At 42.8% G+C, this 14915-nt stretch overlaps 2 pseudogenes across 2 annotated transcripts; one reads left to right on the top strand and one right to left on the bottom strand.

The window, feature by feature from the left end:
- Nucleotides 1–5217: 5217 nt before the first annotated feature.
- LOC306652379 (repulsive guidance molecule B-like) lies at nucleotides 5218–6327 on the top strand (annotated as a pseudogene). Its single transcript has one exon. The product of its transcript is annotated as a repulsive guidance molecule B-like (transcript).
- A 6159-nt stretch (nucleotides 6328–12486) lies between these two features.
- Nucleotides 12487–14066, bottom strand: LOC306652367 (Krueppel-like factor 5; annotated as a pseudogene). Its single transcript has one exon. The product of its transcript is annotated as a Krueppel-like factor 5 (transcript).
- Between the last annotated feature and the right edge of the window lie 849 nt (nucleotides 14067–14915).

The raw sequence follows: 14915 nt of genomic DNA, 5'->3' as shown, positions 1-14915 counted from the left end.
AGTTTCAGAGGGCCTCACTTAGTTGCAGAGGCTAGCTTTGAACTTGCAATCCACCTGCCTCAGTCTCCTGCGTCACTGGGATTATAGGCTGCACCACTGTGCCCCGCATGTCTATGGAATTTCTAACAGAGAAGCTGGGCTACAGTCACAAGGAAGTTCAGAAGACTTCCCCCTCTCAGCACACTGGAAAGACATGTGCAGCACTTGTTTGAGAAAACTCTTATTCTAGGATGCAAGCTGTCTCTGTGATGAGCACATTCCCCACCATCAGCCCTTTTAATCACTTACAACACTCTCATGTGGAAACAATGTCTGTTTGGTCTTCCTGTGCTGTAATTACCCCTTTGATAAAACTATGCATGAAGTCATTCACGACCTGCTGGGTGTCATCTACCTGGTTAATTCACGTACCATGTGCTACATTTTTGTTTTATTTTAATTTTAGACTTTGCTTCATCTCTTTTTACAGTCATATGACACAGCACCAGTCGGAGAGACAGTGAATGGGAACAGAAGCAGGACTCCAAATTCCTCTCCTTCTTTCATCTTCTCTGTCATCCCATGAGCCAGTCACACAAGGAGACCAAGAACTATGGCACTGGGACACCCTTCGACACCTCCATGCAGGCTGTGTGCTCATTCTGTTCTTGGCACCAGAAAGCTCCCCAGGGAACCTGGAGAAGGGCGTCTCCTAGCTGATCTCAGGCCACCCACATGGGTTGGAGGGAGGCCTCCAGTTACAACCTTTCTGGGAGGACAATTCCAGGACTCCAGAGTCCGATCAGTTCTATGGAGACCCTTTGGGGGAAGTGGCAGTGTGTAGTGAAAAGACCTTTGTCTAGGGAAACACTGGCTTGAAGTGAAGATTGAGGGTCTGCTGCACTATCTCTGGATTCTTCCTGGGCTCAGTTTTTGGACTTTAAAGGGGGATGACAGGAGCCCCCACCCAAAGGGTTTCTGTACCATATTGATCACCACTGGGCAGTGGAGGAGAGAGCTACCTAGATGCACCTTTGCCCTAATTTCCAGATGGGCCCACCAAGGCCAAGGGACATGATATCACTAATATTGCCAGGTTCACCAAGCTAGCTGCTCCTGGGGGTGGGGAGCTAGAACTTGCAGCCTCCTTTGCTATTGCTCTCCTCTGTGACCCATCTCCCATGACACAAATGGTCATCATGCATATCTCCTCATGTAAACAGTAGCTGTGGCAATTGGGGCAAGGGTCCTGGCACATAGAAAACCCATGCTTGCCCACTCTCCTTTCTTGCCCAGGATGAACCCTGGGCAGGAACCTCCCCCGGGGACTGCAGTTCAGGAGGGCAAGATGGAATTCCATGGAGGATCTGCCTGGCCTTGCCAATGGCTTTCTAAGTCTTTGGGGATCTGCAATGCCTCTGAAGAATTTGGACTTGAGCAGCTTTCCCTTCATTTCTAAATCCAATGGAAGATTAGGTAAATCTGTATGTTTCTGATTCATTTACACTTAACTCATCAAAATTTTCTTTTTATGAGGCATTTGATATCCAGAGAGCTTACTCAGCAGATTTTCTGAGACTTTTTAAAGGCTTTTCTTTTAAAAACAGGTGGTTGCATTTTGCCAAGAATAAACAAAGTTGAACCTCAAAAGTGCAGCAATGGCCAAGGATCCTCATGCCAGAGGGTAATTTTCAAAGTCACCCCTTCCTTGCTCTTGACCTCTTCTTCCATTTCTTCTCCCTCTCTTCCAATTCCTGGCCTCTCCCTTCCCTTCTGGGTCTCCTCACAGAACTTTTACCCCACTCATCTGCAAACTCTAGCCCTACTTCCCACAGCTCCCTGATGGCATCCCCCACAGCAGCAGCCCAAGTCTTCCATCCCTCACTGCCCCTTTGCCAACCTGTGAAAGCAGAAGCTGATTCCTCAGAGCTCTGAAAACAGCCCAGATACAGTCAGCCCTTACCTTGCAGGTTGCAAAGAACCTGTTTTATCCCAGTGATGATGTAGCCTGGGTGTGAGGAGAGCGTCTCTGATTCTTACGTCTGATTCAAGGAAACAGGCCTGGAGGGGCTGAATGAGCACCTGAGACCATCTAACTCATTCATCAGATTTTGCTTCATTTTGTTTTGTTTTGCTTTGGTCCTTCTGAAGAGTGATAAAAGGCTATCACCAAAGACTCTCAAGGGACTTGTTTTTGCTAATATGTCAGGCCCAAAGAAAACATTGAAATCAAAGTGAGCTTGAGCCGGAGGTGGGGGCGGTGGCACATGTCGGTCATCCCAGCAGCATGGGAGGCTGAGGCAGGAGGATCACCAATTCAAAAACAGCCTCAGCAACTTAGGGAGGCCCTAAGCAACTCAATGAGACCCTGCCTCTAAATAAAATACAAAATAGAGCTGGGAGATGTCTCAGTGCTCAAGTGCCCCTGAGCTCAATCCCTGCTAACCCCCGGCAACAAAATAAAATCGAGGTTGAATGTGTTGTTAACATCTCAAGACAACTTTTAGGATCGGCTACGATATTTCCATTCTATGGATGAGAAACTCAGGTTTAGAATAGTGATGTCATTTCCATGTGTTTGCACAGCTCATCCTTGAAACAAGCATTAATAAATACTATGGGACAGATGGGGTGGCACATGCCTGTAATCCCAGTGGCTTGGGAGGCTGAGGCAGGAGGATCACCAGTTCAAAAACAGCCTCAGCACCTTAGTGAGGCCCCTAAGCAACTTAGCCAGACAGTCTCAAAATAAAAAAATATATATATAAAAATGTCTGGGGATGTGGCTCAGTGGTAAAAAAATAAAGTAAGAAACAATATTGTCGCAGTGTTTCCCCTGCTTCCTAAAGGTGGCAATACATAGCAGTGGGGTGGATCTTTCAAGATGGTCCAAGGATGTGGGTGTCCTAGTCACTAGGTGAGAGCACTGTCCCCTCTGCAGGACTCTCTCACTTCCCAGGGCACACAGGATGTCTCCTGCTGGTCCTGTGCGTCTTTAACACCCCTGTGGCTCTTTCTCTTCTCTACCTGTGCACAGAAGGGGACCCTGCTTAGAGCCTGCCACCAACATCCTGCAGCTGAAATGTCAGAGTTTCTTTGACTTTCACTGTTTTCCTTGTCCAAGGATACCTTTTATTTATGAAGGTGATCCTGGATTTTTATCTATGTATGTGTACAGTTTCTATAAGGATGATAAGACAGCCTGCTTGTGAGATTAAGTAAAAAGATGATTTAATAAATATATCATAAGAAAATGATCACACCAATGAGGTAGGGTCTTGTTGGGGGGCCCAGACTGGCCTCAATCTCCTGAGTTCCAGCAATCCTCCTGCCTCAACTTCCAGAGTTGCTGGGACATAGGCATGCACCACCATGTCTGTCTCTATAATTTTTTCTGCTTCTGGGCTTATACCCAGAGCCTCATGCATGCTAACTGAACTCTACCTCTGAGCTATGATTGTGGCAATAATTTTGAAGGTACCATTCAGAGGCCTGCTATTTAGGATACACATATCATGCCCCCTTTAGAAACTGGAGCCAAGGTAAAAACCTAAGTGGTCCCAACAGCTTTGATTCTTAGCTCAGCTCCCCAGAGGCATTTGCTTCGGTATTTAGACTGTGACTGAACACTGCCAATATTCATCTGTCCATATCTGCTGATCAAGTGGGCGAGTGAAAGAATGAAGGAATGGGGCCTTTGAGATTTCCCTCATAATTCCTGATTTGAAAAAAACACTGTCTTTGCAGGGGCCAGGCCAGGCTGCCCTGGACCCCAAGCTGATGTTTAATTCCTTCAAAAAGGAGAGGAACTTTTAGTTTTAGAGCAGTGACTGAGGATGATGATGCCCTCCCTCCCCCTGCACCCCAAGGGACATTTGACAATATCTGAAGTCATCACAGTTTGTCAAGATGAGTTGAAGTGGGTAGATGCTACTGGCATCCGGGGGACCCAGGTGGCAGAAGCTGCTAGGCATCCTGCAATGCATGGGATGGCCCCACAAGGAGAACTGCCTGGCCCAGAATTCCTGTAGAGCCCCATTTAGAATATCCAGCACTCGAAGATGGAGAGGGTCTGAGAAGGTCCTGAAGAGTTTAGTTTTGCTGAGTACTTAATTTTTTTTTTTCTCTCTTCCTGACTGGCTCTTGTTTTAGCAAGTTTCCTCACATTTTGGGCTTGCTGAGAGTTGCCTAGTCCTGCAAGTTTATATTGGTAAAAGAGAAGCTATTGATTGGCAAGAGCAGTTATTTGTTGACATGACAGTCTTTGATCATTCCTGTAATGCTCAAAACATGCTGGGTTCTTGCAGGCATGCTTGTTACCTTAACAAGCCTGACAGAAGCCCAGTTCATTTCTATAAGTTTTACATTGTGTTTTGCTTTTGAGGGGCATCTCACTGAGGAAATATTTCTAGGTAGGTCTGAAGTTATTCTGCCTGTTGGCACTTCAGAATCTCATGTGGCTGCAAAATGGTGCTAACATCAAAGAACTAATCCCAGTCCATTTGCTCAGCCACTTTGTCTTGCACCAGACTGGGCATGCTGAGAACAGGAGCTACACCTTTTGCACTGTCCCCTCAGTTTCCAGCATCTTTCTGCTACCTAAGGTGGAGTTAGTGAGTACTAACTGAATGAGTGCTTCATGGCTCTTAAGCTCACATTCTGTGCCAAAATGAAGTGATGGTATTTCTCTTTTATAAATAATAGCACTCATGTCCTGTAGGGTCAGGATCATTCAGCTGGAGAAAGTTGGAAGATGGCTGCCTGTTTCCATTACATCCTTGCTAAAGGTGCTGTGAACTGGAACATTTACCAGTCACAGAATGTGAAAACCTCTTAGAAAAAGGACAGGAAAGCAGAAGCCTGTTGTCAGGAGCACCTGCCTCATCCACTGGTCATGAAGGTGGATTAAACAAATACACATGAAGCATAGGCATGGGTTGGCGGTAAGAATTCTGGAGAATTTGAGCTATTAGTGATGTGTGCATGCATGTGGTATTTCTCTTCATATAAAAAGAATGACATTATGCCTTTCTGAGGACTAATAGGAAAATTGTCATGGAGTGGTTGAAGACAAAGCCAGTTTCCCCTCTCCTCCACCACTGTGGAAAATTAGCTATTTTGCTTAAAAGCACACAGACCCTCAAGGACAGTAAGATGTAAATCATGGACAGAGAGCATAGACTGAGAAAATGCCATCTTTTTATTGACACAACTAGAAGGAAATATATGGACTGTATAATGCCATCAGAAATAGGGTTATTTCAAACCCTATTCAAAACTTTAAAAGCCTGCTGTAGCAACCTGGTATACTATTCTGCCGCATTAGGTATCAGTGACTCATGAGCCAGACGAACTGTTCTAAGGATGGACCCACATCCTCTACCAACCCTGAAGTGATTCATGACCGTTGTATCTATCACAGCCACGCAGAAGCCAGAGGACACAGGGGAGGGGACAAGAACCCTCTCAATTACCTTTTTTGTGGCTTGTTTGGAGATCCTCATCTTAGGACTTTCAAGGATCACTTCCAAACATGCAAAGTAGAAGGGGCCTGGCCACTCATAGATAATAATTACCTTTCAGTTCAAGTGACGAATGTGCCCGTGGTACCTGGATCCAGTGCCACAGCTATGAATAAGATCACGATCATCTTCAAAGCTCACCGTGAGTGTGCAGATCAGAAAGTATACCAAGCTGTGACAGATGACCTGCCAGCTGCCTTTGTGGATGGCACCACCAGCGGTGGGGATGGAGAAGCCAAAAGCCTGCATATGGTGGAGAGAGAGAGTGGCCATTATGTGGAGATGCATGCTGGCTATGTAGGCACCACGGTGTTTGTGTGACAGCTGGGTCACTACCTAACCCTTGCCATCGAATGCCATGTCCTTTGAGGAAAGCCAGCTATGTGTGAATGGCTGCTGCCTAAGTGAATGCATCGATGCAGGTGTCTGCCATTCTGGGGCACAGCCTGCCTTGCACCTCCTTGGTGCAGGCCTGGCCTGGCTACACACTGAAGACTGCCAACACTCAATGCTATGAGAAGATGTCAGTAAAGGACATCTATTTCCAGTCCTGTGTCTTCGACCTGCTCACCACTGGTGATGTCAACTTTACCACCGCAACCCATAGTCCCTTAGAGGATGTGGAGGCACTGCACCCCAGGAAGGAACGCTGACACATCTTTCCCAGCAGTGGCACTGGGACTCCCCCGTGGAGGCAGCGGTTTGTCTGTCAGTCTAGGACTCACGTGCTTGATCCTTATTGTGTTTTTGTAGGGGTTCTCTTTTGTTTTTTACTTTTTGTCCATAACAAAAATTTAAAATATATATTGTCATAATATATTGAGGAAAGAGTATATATGTATATACCATGCATATGACAGGATGTTTGTCCTGGGACACAACCAGATTGTACATATTCTGTTTGGTTGTTTTCACATATGTTGGATGTAGTGTTCTTTGATTGTATCAATTTTGTTTTGCAATTTTGTGATATGTTTTATAATTGTCCCTGCCCCGGAGCCTGTTAGAAAGCACTTTATTTTTTTATATATTAAATATTTATGTGTGTACCTGGTTAATATGTACAGTACATATACACAGACACTATGCCCAGCATTCCCTTCAAAGGTGACTAGGGCTGTTCCCCTGCCCTTTCCCATTGCTACTGATTTGCCACATCATGCAGTTTTCACTGGCCACCTCCTGATGGAGCTGCCCCCTTTCCTTTGGAGTGTGACCCCATATTTCTTCTGCCCTCTCTCAGTTGGAAAGAACAGTTGACTCCTCCCTTATAGATGCTGTTCATTCTTGTAAATGCTGATCTCTATAAGAAGCCCTTTCTCTAACAGTTTTCACTTTTTTTTTTTGAAGATGGAGAGGGTTACTGTAATTCTTATTATTTTCTAATTCTAATTTTCAGCACATGTGTTGTTAGATTGAACCTATGAAACTACCATTTCTGTAGGTAGAAAGGGCCTACTGGTGGTAGTTTATAGATAGATATCAGATATCTTGCTACACCTGAGTAGTGCTCAGATTTTTTCTCATTCCGTACTCCAGTTTAAATTGTGGTTTTTACCCTCTTTTAACTCTATTCCCATTAAACAAAATGTGAAACTATAAAAAAGTACAGAGATATTTATAAGTTGTAGAATTTATTAGAATATAAAGGTAATTGTGTATGTTAATGAACAGATCTGGTATGTAATTGCAACTTCCCAAATAGTTCAGGGAAAACTAAAGAATTGGTTAGCTTGAGGAATGAAAAGAGAACAAGTGGACAAGAAAATCTTAATAAATATAAAACAATTGAAGATATTTGAAATAAGTCCACATATATCAATAAGCAAAATAAATATAAACTGATTCAGTTTACCTCTGAAAAGGTCCTGGATTCACAAGATCGAACTTGCAAAATACAAGCAACTTAGGAGATACACTCAAAACACAATAAATAAGAAAAGTTGGAAAAAGTAGATTCTAAATATTAACATGAAGGATTTAAAAAATTTTAAAATATAAATTAATTCAATACTAAAATTATTAGCATTATTTTTTTCTCCTGATTTTGCTTGTGCTGAATTCTCTGTTCAATTAAACCTTCTTAAAATAATATTCCTCTATGCATTTGAGTTTACATTTGATGTATAATTTAGACACAAATGCAAAGATTTATAATTTTTGTTTTGTTTTCCAGAATATACTCACCAGAATATATTTCATGTAATCCCATTCTCCAAACCTTCCCATTTAGAGTAAGAGATAGAAAGCATCTGTAGCCTATCTGTTTTCAATCCTGACTCATGCAATTTATTTATTTTTTTACCATGGAAGAAAATGTAATGTTATAGAAAAAAATCTGTTAATTCCTGGAAAATCCCTTCAGTGATTTTTCAACACTTTTAAAATAATGACTTAAATTCTTACTGTAGTTTAATCTGGATTCTGTTTATCTGATGGAATTCTTGGCATGATACTTTCCACCATACTCACTAATCTATGGTTGTGCACATAGCCTTTCAATGTCTTGGGCACAGTACGTGCTTTTCCACCAAGACCTTTGCACATATGGCTTTGTCTCCCTGTAATGCTCCCCAGTGCAGTATATATGATGGAGCTGGTCTCTTTCTTTAGTTTGTGATGGTTAAGTTTTTGGTTCCACTTGACTGAGCCATGGGGTGCCCAGATGTTTGGTTGAACATTTTTGCTGGGCCTGTATATCTGGTGAGATTAACATTTGAGACAGTTGAGTGAACAAAGAGATTGCCTTCCCCATTGTGGGTGAGCCTCATCCAAATCACTGGAGACCTCAATAGAACAAAATGACTCAGGAAAGAGATGTTTCTCCCACTGCTTAACTGTCTGAGCTGAGGCCCTGTTTTTCTCCTAACTTCAGATGTGGACTGGAACATACCATTAGCTCTCCTGAATCTCCAACTTACCAGCTACAGATTTAGGGATTTCTGAGCCCCCATGACCATGTGAGATAATACTTTGTAAAAATGTCTCTTTCTCATCTCTCAGTTTTACTCTTTACAATAGCCTATTCCCCACCCCCATTGGAGAACCCAGACTCATACAGAGCTCAATTTAAATGTCACCTGTTTGAAAGTCTTCCATTTCTTGATATCTGTCTCAACCACTTGTTTTTGTCATAGTACATAGATTGAAATTGTTTCTTTTTTTTTCCTTTTTTTTCTTTTCATTACTGGGTATTGAACCCAGGGTGATATACCACCGATCTACACTCACAGTTCTTTTATTTTTTGTTTTGAGACAAGCTCTTGCTAAGTTCCCGAGGTTGACCATGAACTTGCAATTCTCTTGCCTCAGTCTCCCCAGTCACCGGGACTACAGGCATGTGCCACCACACCCAGCTTTTTTTTTCTTATTCTTAATTTGCCTCCCTCATTACGATATGCTACCTAAAAACAGAGATCTAATTGGACCCACTCATTTTCTAAACCTTGCCCAAAGCCTGATGCAAAGTAGGCTCTCAACAAATACACATGGAATAGTGATGGGATGAGTAAATGAATGCTTGAGTGATTGGTTATTTTTGTCTGGGTAATTATACTTTTTTCTAGTGGAATGAAATACTGTCTCTATATTTCTGACTTCCCAACCATAATCTCTAGTTTTGAATTTTCATCGCTGAAACTCGATTCATATTTCTGAATCTATTTGTCATGTGAACTTAAAATAACCAAAACTAAATTAAATTCTTTTAAACTCTAAATTACTCTTTTTTTTTTTCAGAAAATGGTATTGAACCCCAGTGCTTTACCACTGAGCTTCATGCCCAGCCCTTACTTATTTTGAGACAAGTTCTCACTAAGTTTCTGAAACTGGCCTTGAATTTGCAATCCTCCTGCCTCAGTCTCCCAAGTAGCTGGGATTACGGGCGTTCCCCACCTAAACTCCTGGCTTAAATTGCCAACATATTTTTGGATAATGTTCTAGGCATTAACCAAGTTGCTCAGGTACAAGACCTGAAAGTCATCACTCATTCATTCATTTGCACTTCATTTTCTTATAAGAGGAACTGTTACATGGGTCATACCATGTGAAGCATAGCACATATAATGGTGAGCAAAACAGACACCTTCCATGTCCTTGTAGGGTTGATCCTACAAAGTGTTGTCTGCTCAGACTTGTCTGTTCATTCTATTTAAGAAAGTCTCTTGATCTCTTTGTATCTCTCTCTCTCTCTCTCTCTCTCTCTCTCTCTCTCTCTCTCTCTCACACACACACACACACACACAGACACGTGCATGCTTTGTCTAGATCAAGTCAACATTATCTCTTATTCAAACATTTATAACAGTTTCCTGATTGATTTCCTTGCCTCTAAGCTCATCTCACCCCAATTCATTTGTCACCCTTTTCCTAAAACACAAATTGAACCACCTGATGGTGCTAAAAATATCTAGGTCTCGCCATCACTTACAAGACAAAGCTTAAACTCCTTATCCTGCTTTATGATTCTGCTCCATCAGGTGATGTTCAGATTCATGTACATAGCCCTGGCTTTGTATGTGCTGTTTCCTAACCCTGGAATGTCCTCTTTCTGCTTTACTGTATCTGCCTGAGAATCTTTTCAATCCTTTTTTCTCATTGAGGCTTTCCTGTCACCTCTGCACAGTCAGGAAGAAGCAAGAGCTTTTGAAACCATATTCTTATACCTCGCAGGAATCTATGCCTTCAGGCTTCACTATTAATGTCAAATATGTTTACGGGTCTGGATTCCTCACTTGACTATGGGCAACTTGCCAGCATAGGTCATGGCTTAAACAGGCTATCTGCACAGTCCCTGCAGCATTGAAGTGTTATTACTAAATCTGTTCAGTAAGTGACCACTGAGGGAACCAATGACATAGATTCAGTTATTTCCCTTAAGTGACATAGTAATCAGTGGCAAGCCTGACTCAAATTTCTAAGTTTCCATCCTAATGGTTTTCCACTAAATCAAAGCCCTGTTATAATTCATGCAATGATTTTTTAATGGTCCAGGGGAGAAGAAAGAAATAGGGCATTGCCTGGGTTAGGAAAGTGGGCCAGAATCATCTTGGGCCTTCCGCCTACTTATCCTCAGCTTAGAAATTCTGATACCTGTTCCTTAAAAAAAGGTCACTGAGTATCATATATGCTATATATAGTGAAGTATAAACAAGGCTTACAGGAGGAGAATGGGTTTGGAGCCAGGCAGATGTGGATCTGAACACTGATTCTTTCATTTTGTTTGTGGATAAGGAAAGGGAGGTGCAGACTGCCTCAGTGTCCTCACCTGTACATGTGGCCCCATGCTTGTCAAATTATCACGAGGATGACATCAGGTGACTGACCCTTCGTGAAGGATTAGAATACTGCCTGGCATATACTAGAGATACTGACATTTATTTTCTTTTTCCGTCTTCTTTCCCAGCCTTTGATCATAAATCCCAATGCACCAAAATGGCTTTTCTTTTTTTTTTCCTTTAGGCACTTTTTATTTTCCAAAAAAAAAAATTGTCGTTAATATATAAACATTTCATTCTCTCAAAATAGTCTACAACTATACAGCTGTTTGCTCCATTATTTGCATAGGAAATGACCACAATACAAAAATATGAGGGAAAAAGAAGCAAAACAGCAACTGATTTATGCTTTTCATGTATGTCTCCACGTATAAACATTTTGAAGCCTCTTACAAAATTATTTACAACGTTTGTCATCTATTTACACGTTAAGAGCAACTTTTCTAACAAACAAAACTATAACTTATCAAGTTATGAAAATTGTCTTCTAGAAAAACTTACTATATTACCACAAAATAAACAATATTTTCAAAACAAAATTAAATTTTCATTTGAATGAAGACCCCTTTTGGCATTTTGCTTATTATTCTGCCCTTTGGATAACAGCATCAGCATCACATTACTATTTTATATTGCATATATGTAGCACTTGCTTCCTTAAGTTTTCAACATATCATTGATATTTAAAAGCAGACACTGAGTCAGTATTAACAACAGATTAACTAAACTGCACTGTAATTTAGATAAAGTTACTGTCTCACTGTATATTACATGCAAAATCCACATAAACTGTCATTTAACCAACAGAAGTGCACAAGCAAACCTTGGTATATAAAAACTGCATCATAAATTCAACACCGTCATGTGAAAACTGCATTAAGTCCTTCCTTTAAAAAATGATACTGTTTAGTTTATTGTAAGAGGTTTAACTTTTGTATATTGTAACTATCTTTAAGCTCTTCAGTTCACAATTCATAAAAAACAACTTTCATATTTAAAATAAACAATCCTATTTTAATCAGTGCATGAAATTTGCTTTTTCTAAAAGTTCATTTGAATGATTATTCCTTCCCCCTAAGAAATGAATTTGGTAATGTTTTGAGAGATATCTTATCACAAATTCTAACTGTAAATGTATTTATGATTATTTTCAAAAGAAGTATGATTTTTTCCCAAAAGAATCCGAAAATACTTGTAATAAACTATAAAGCTGATTTGCATATTTACAAAATTTTGAATAGCAAATATAGGCAACTCATTAAAAAAAAAAAAACAAAAAAACACATTTGTTCAATGGCTATTTGTGAATTGCAAGGTCCAGCGTGTACCTCTAAGGGATTACCTAATAATGACAAAAACGATGTCCGTCAAGTGAAATCTTGATATACAAGCCATCCTTCTTCCCGGTACCTGCCAAGTGATTTGTTCTCTAACCACTGTCAAGTCAAACCCCGGTGCCCAGGTAAAAACACCCGCACACCCACTCCATCCCCTCCCCGCCCACGTCGAAATGTGGCTGCCTGTCTTGAGATGAGCTCTGCTTGAGTAAAGCCCTGTACATTACAGCAAGCATTCCAGATTCTTAAAATGACCAAACACTTTGGTATTAATACAATGTATTCCCCGTTTTCTCAAATATACAAAATATACATTTCCAGTTTTTTTCTTTTCTTTCTTTTTTCTTTTCTTTCCTTTTTTTTTTAATATACATATATATATATATATATGAATAGTAAAGTTGTAGTTTTAAAAGGTTGCCAATTGGACTGCGGCGGCGGAGAGCGTCGCATGGCGGCTCAGTTCTGGTGCCTCTTCATGTGCAGGGCCAGGTGGTCCGAGCGCGAGAAGCTGCGGTTGCACACCCCACACTGGAACGGCGTGACGCCCGTGTGCTTCCGGTAGTGACGGGTCAGCTCGTCCGACCTCGCGAACCTCCAGTCGCAGCCCTCCCAGGTGCGCGTGTATGGCTTTTCACCAGTATGAGTCCTCAGGAGAGATTTTAAATGAGAAGACTTTGTATAAACTTTTGTGCAACCAGGATAATCTCAGTAGTGTATGCAGCGTTTCTCCAAATCGGGGTTACTCCTTCTATTGTATCTGACAGGTTGGATATTTTGCATATTAACTGGTAGAGTGGCAAGTAAATTTGGATTGTGAATTGCCATTTTGGAAGCAATTGTAGCAGCATAGGATGGAGGTGGGGTTAAATTCTGGAGCATCTCTGCTTGTCTATCGGGACTTCCAGGCTCTGAGCTTAGTGGTGACGGGGGAAAGTAAGTGGCCTGTTGTGGAAGAAACTGACTTGGCACTGTGTATGTGCAAGGGGGCATGCCCTGGAATTGTTTCACTGCAGTCTGCGGAACAGCAGAGGTGTGTGTGTTAAGGCCTGCCATGGCGGCTGACATAGAAACATTAAGGGTCTATTACTGCTGTCTGGTTTGTAGAACTGGGCATGTCTAGATCCGGTGTATTCAGTAGCTGGTACAGGTGGCCCTGCTGGGGAGGGACAGAAAGATGAAGATCTGGTGTAGTAAGTTCTTGTTTGATGAAAATATTGTTCACCTCTGGAGCTGAGGTCTGGTGGGAGCTGAATATACTGGTGAACTCAGGGAGGGCCTGGGTCCGGGCGGAGGAGAAGGGGCAGTCGTTTCACTCTGGTGGCTGAAAATGGTAACAGGTTCTGTCTTGATGTGTGTTACACACGGTCTCTGAGATTTGTAGAGGCCAGTTCTCAGGTGAGTAATGTCAGGGAGGGAGACGTTCATGTTGATGCTGTAAGGTAACCCTTAACTGTCAGTGAAGAACTGGTCTATGACTGAGGCACTGTCTGGTCTATACTTTTTATGTTCTGGAATAATTGGAACAGGAAGAAGCTGAGGTGTCAGATACTTCTCCATTTCACATCTTGTCTGGACCAGCTCCTCGGGGGGTAGCCGCGGACTGGCGGCAGGAGGCGGCGCCGGCTGCGGGGGCTGCGCGGGCACTGGCTGCGCCTGTAGGTGGTGGTTCGGGTGCTTCAGCTCCTCGCCCAAAAAGAGCGCCGCATCGCGGGCTGGGTTCGCGGCGCCCAGAACCGGCTTGAGATGCACGAACACGGGCTCGTCCTGCGGAGCCGGCGGTTGGGGCACAGGTCCCAGGTGGGCGCTCATGGTCAGCACCCGCGTAGCCATGGGCACTCGGGGGGCGGCTCCGGATGCGGTACGCGGCTCAGGCGCGTTTCCCACCTTGTCCACGTTGGCTCAGGCTGGCGAGCTCGGCGCGGGGCCTCTGGCGAAAGAGGGGAGGTTCCCGGCAGACCCCTTGATCAACAGCAGGCGCAGTTTTCGAAGGAGCACACGAAAAGCAAAACTCTTCCGCTATGCGACGCGTAAAGGCCAATGTCCATCAGGCAGCCACTTTCTCCCGCCCCGCCCCACCGCGCTCTCTCACTCGCTGGAGCCGGCTCCCGCCACCGCCGATCTCCACGAGCGAGCTGCGAGCGCGCGTACCTGCCCCGCGACTCCAAAGTGGCTTTTCTATTTGTGTGAGGAGAAGACTATCTCTCTGCTGATGAATATTTCACACACACTTTAACAGCTCTGGGGTGTCTTCAAATTAGAGCTCCTTACTGCTCATTAGCACTCATGGCAGGAAAGCTAATAAATGTCACCTCTTCTTGGGCCTTCAGTGCAACTGGGACACCTCCATTTTCTTTTATCTTCTGGATTCTGACCTTACAGATTTCCCTCTAACTCAAGGGCTTAGTTTATCTTCTGTTAAAAGCAGTGGTTTTCTCTTACATGGAATCTGTCTTGCCCAAGACTATGTACAGGGAAACCTAAAGAGCCTGCCTGCTTCATCTCAGACACAAGGCAGAAAAGTCCCTTCACCCTTCCCTGCCACTGTGGACAGATGGCGCTTTGATTACACAGCAGGCCATTGCAACTTGAGGATGCTGTTGTATGCCACATACTGTAGAGGCTTAAAAGGTGACAAAATGCCATGAAGGCCATGCTGTGAGATCAAACTCTGATTTGTTTTACCTTCTGTATGTCACAGCGAACTTTCTGATAACTGAGTTTGTGTTGTTTTGACTAATTCTGGACAAATATGCATAAAATATGTATTCAACAGATATTGCACTTAAAAACAAAGAAAG

The sequence above is a fragment of the Sciurus vulgaris genome (genome assembly GCF_902686455.1).
Source record: "Sciurus vulgaris genome assembly, contig: HiC_scaffold_181_arrow_ctg1, whole genome shotgun sequence".
Lineage (NCBI taxonomy): Eukaryota > Metazoa > Chordata > Mammalia > Rodentia > Sciuridae > Sciurus > Sciurus vulgaris.
Note: the sequence above shows the minus strand (reverse complement) of the source record. Positions and strands in the feature narration are given on the sequence as shown.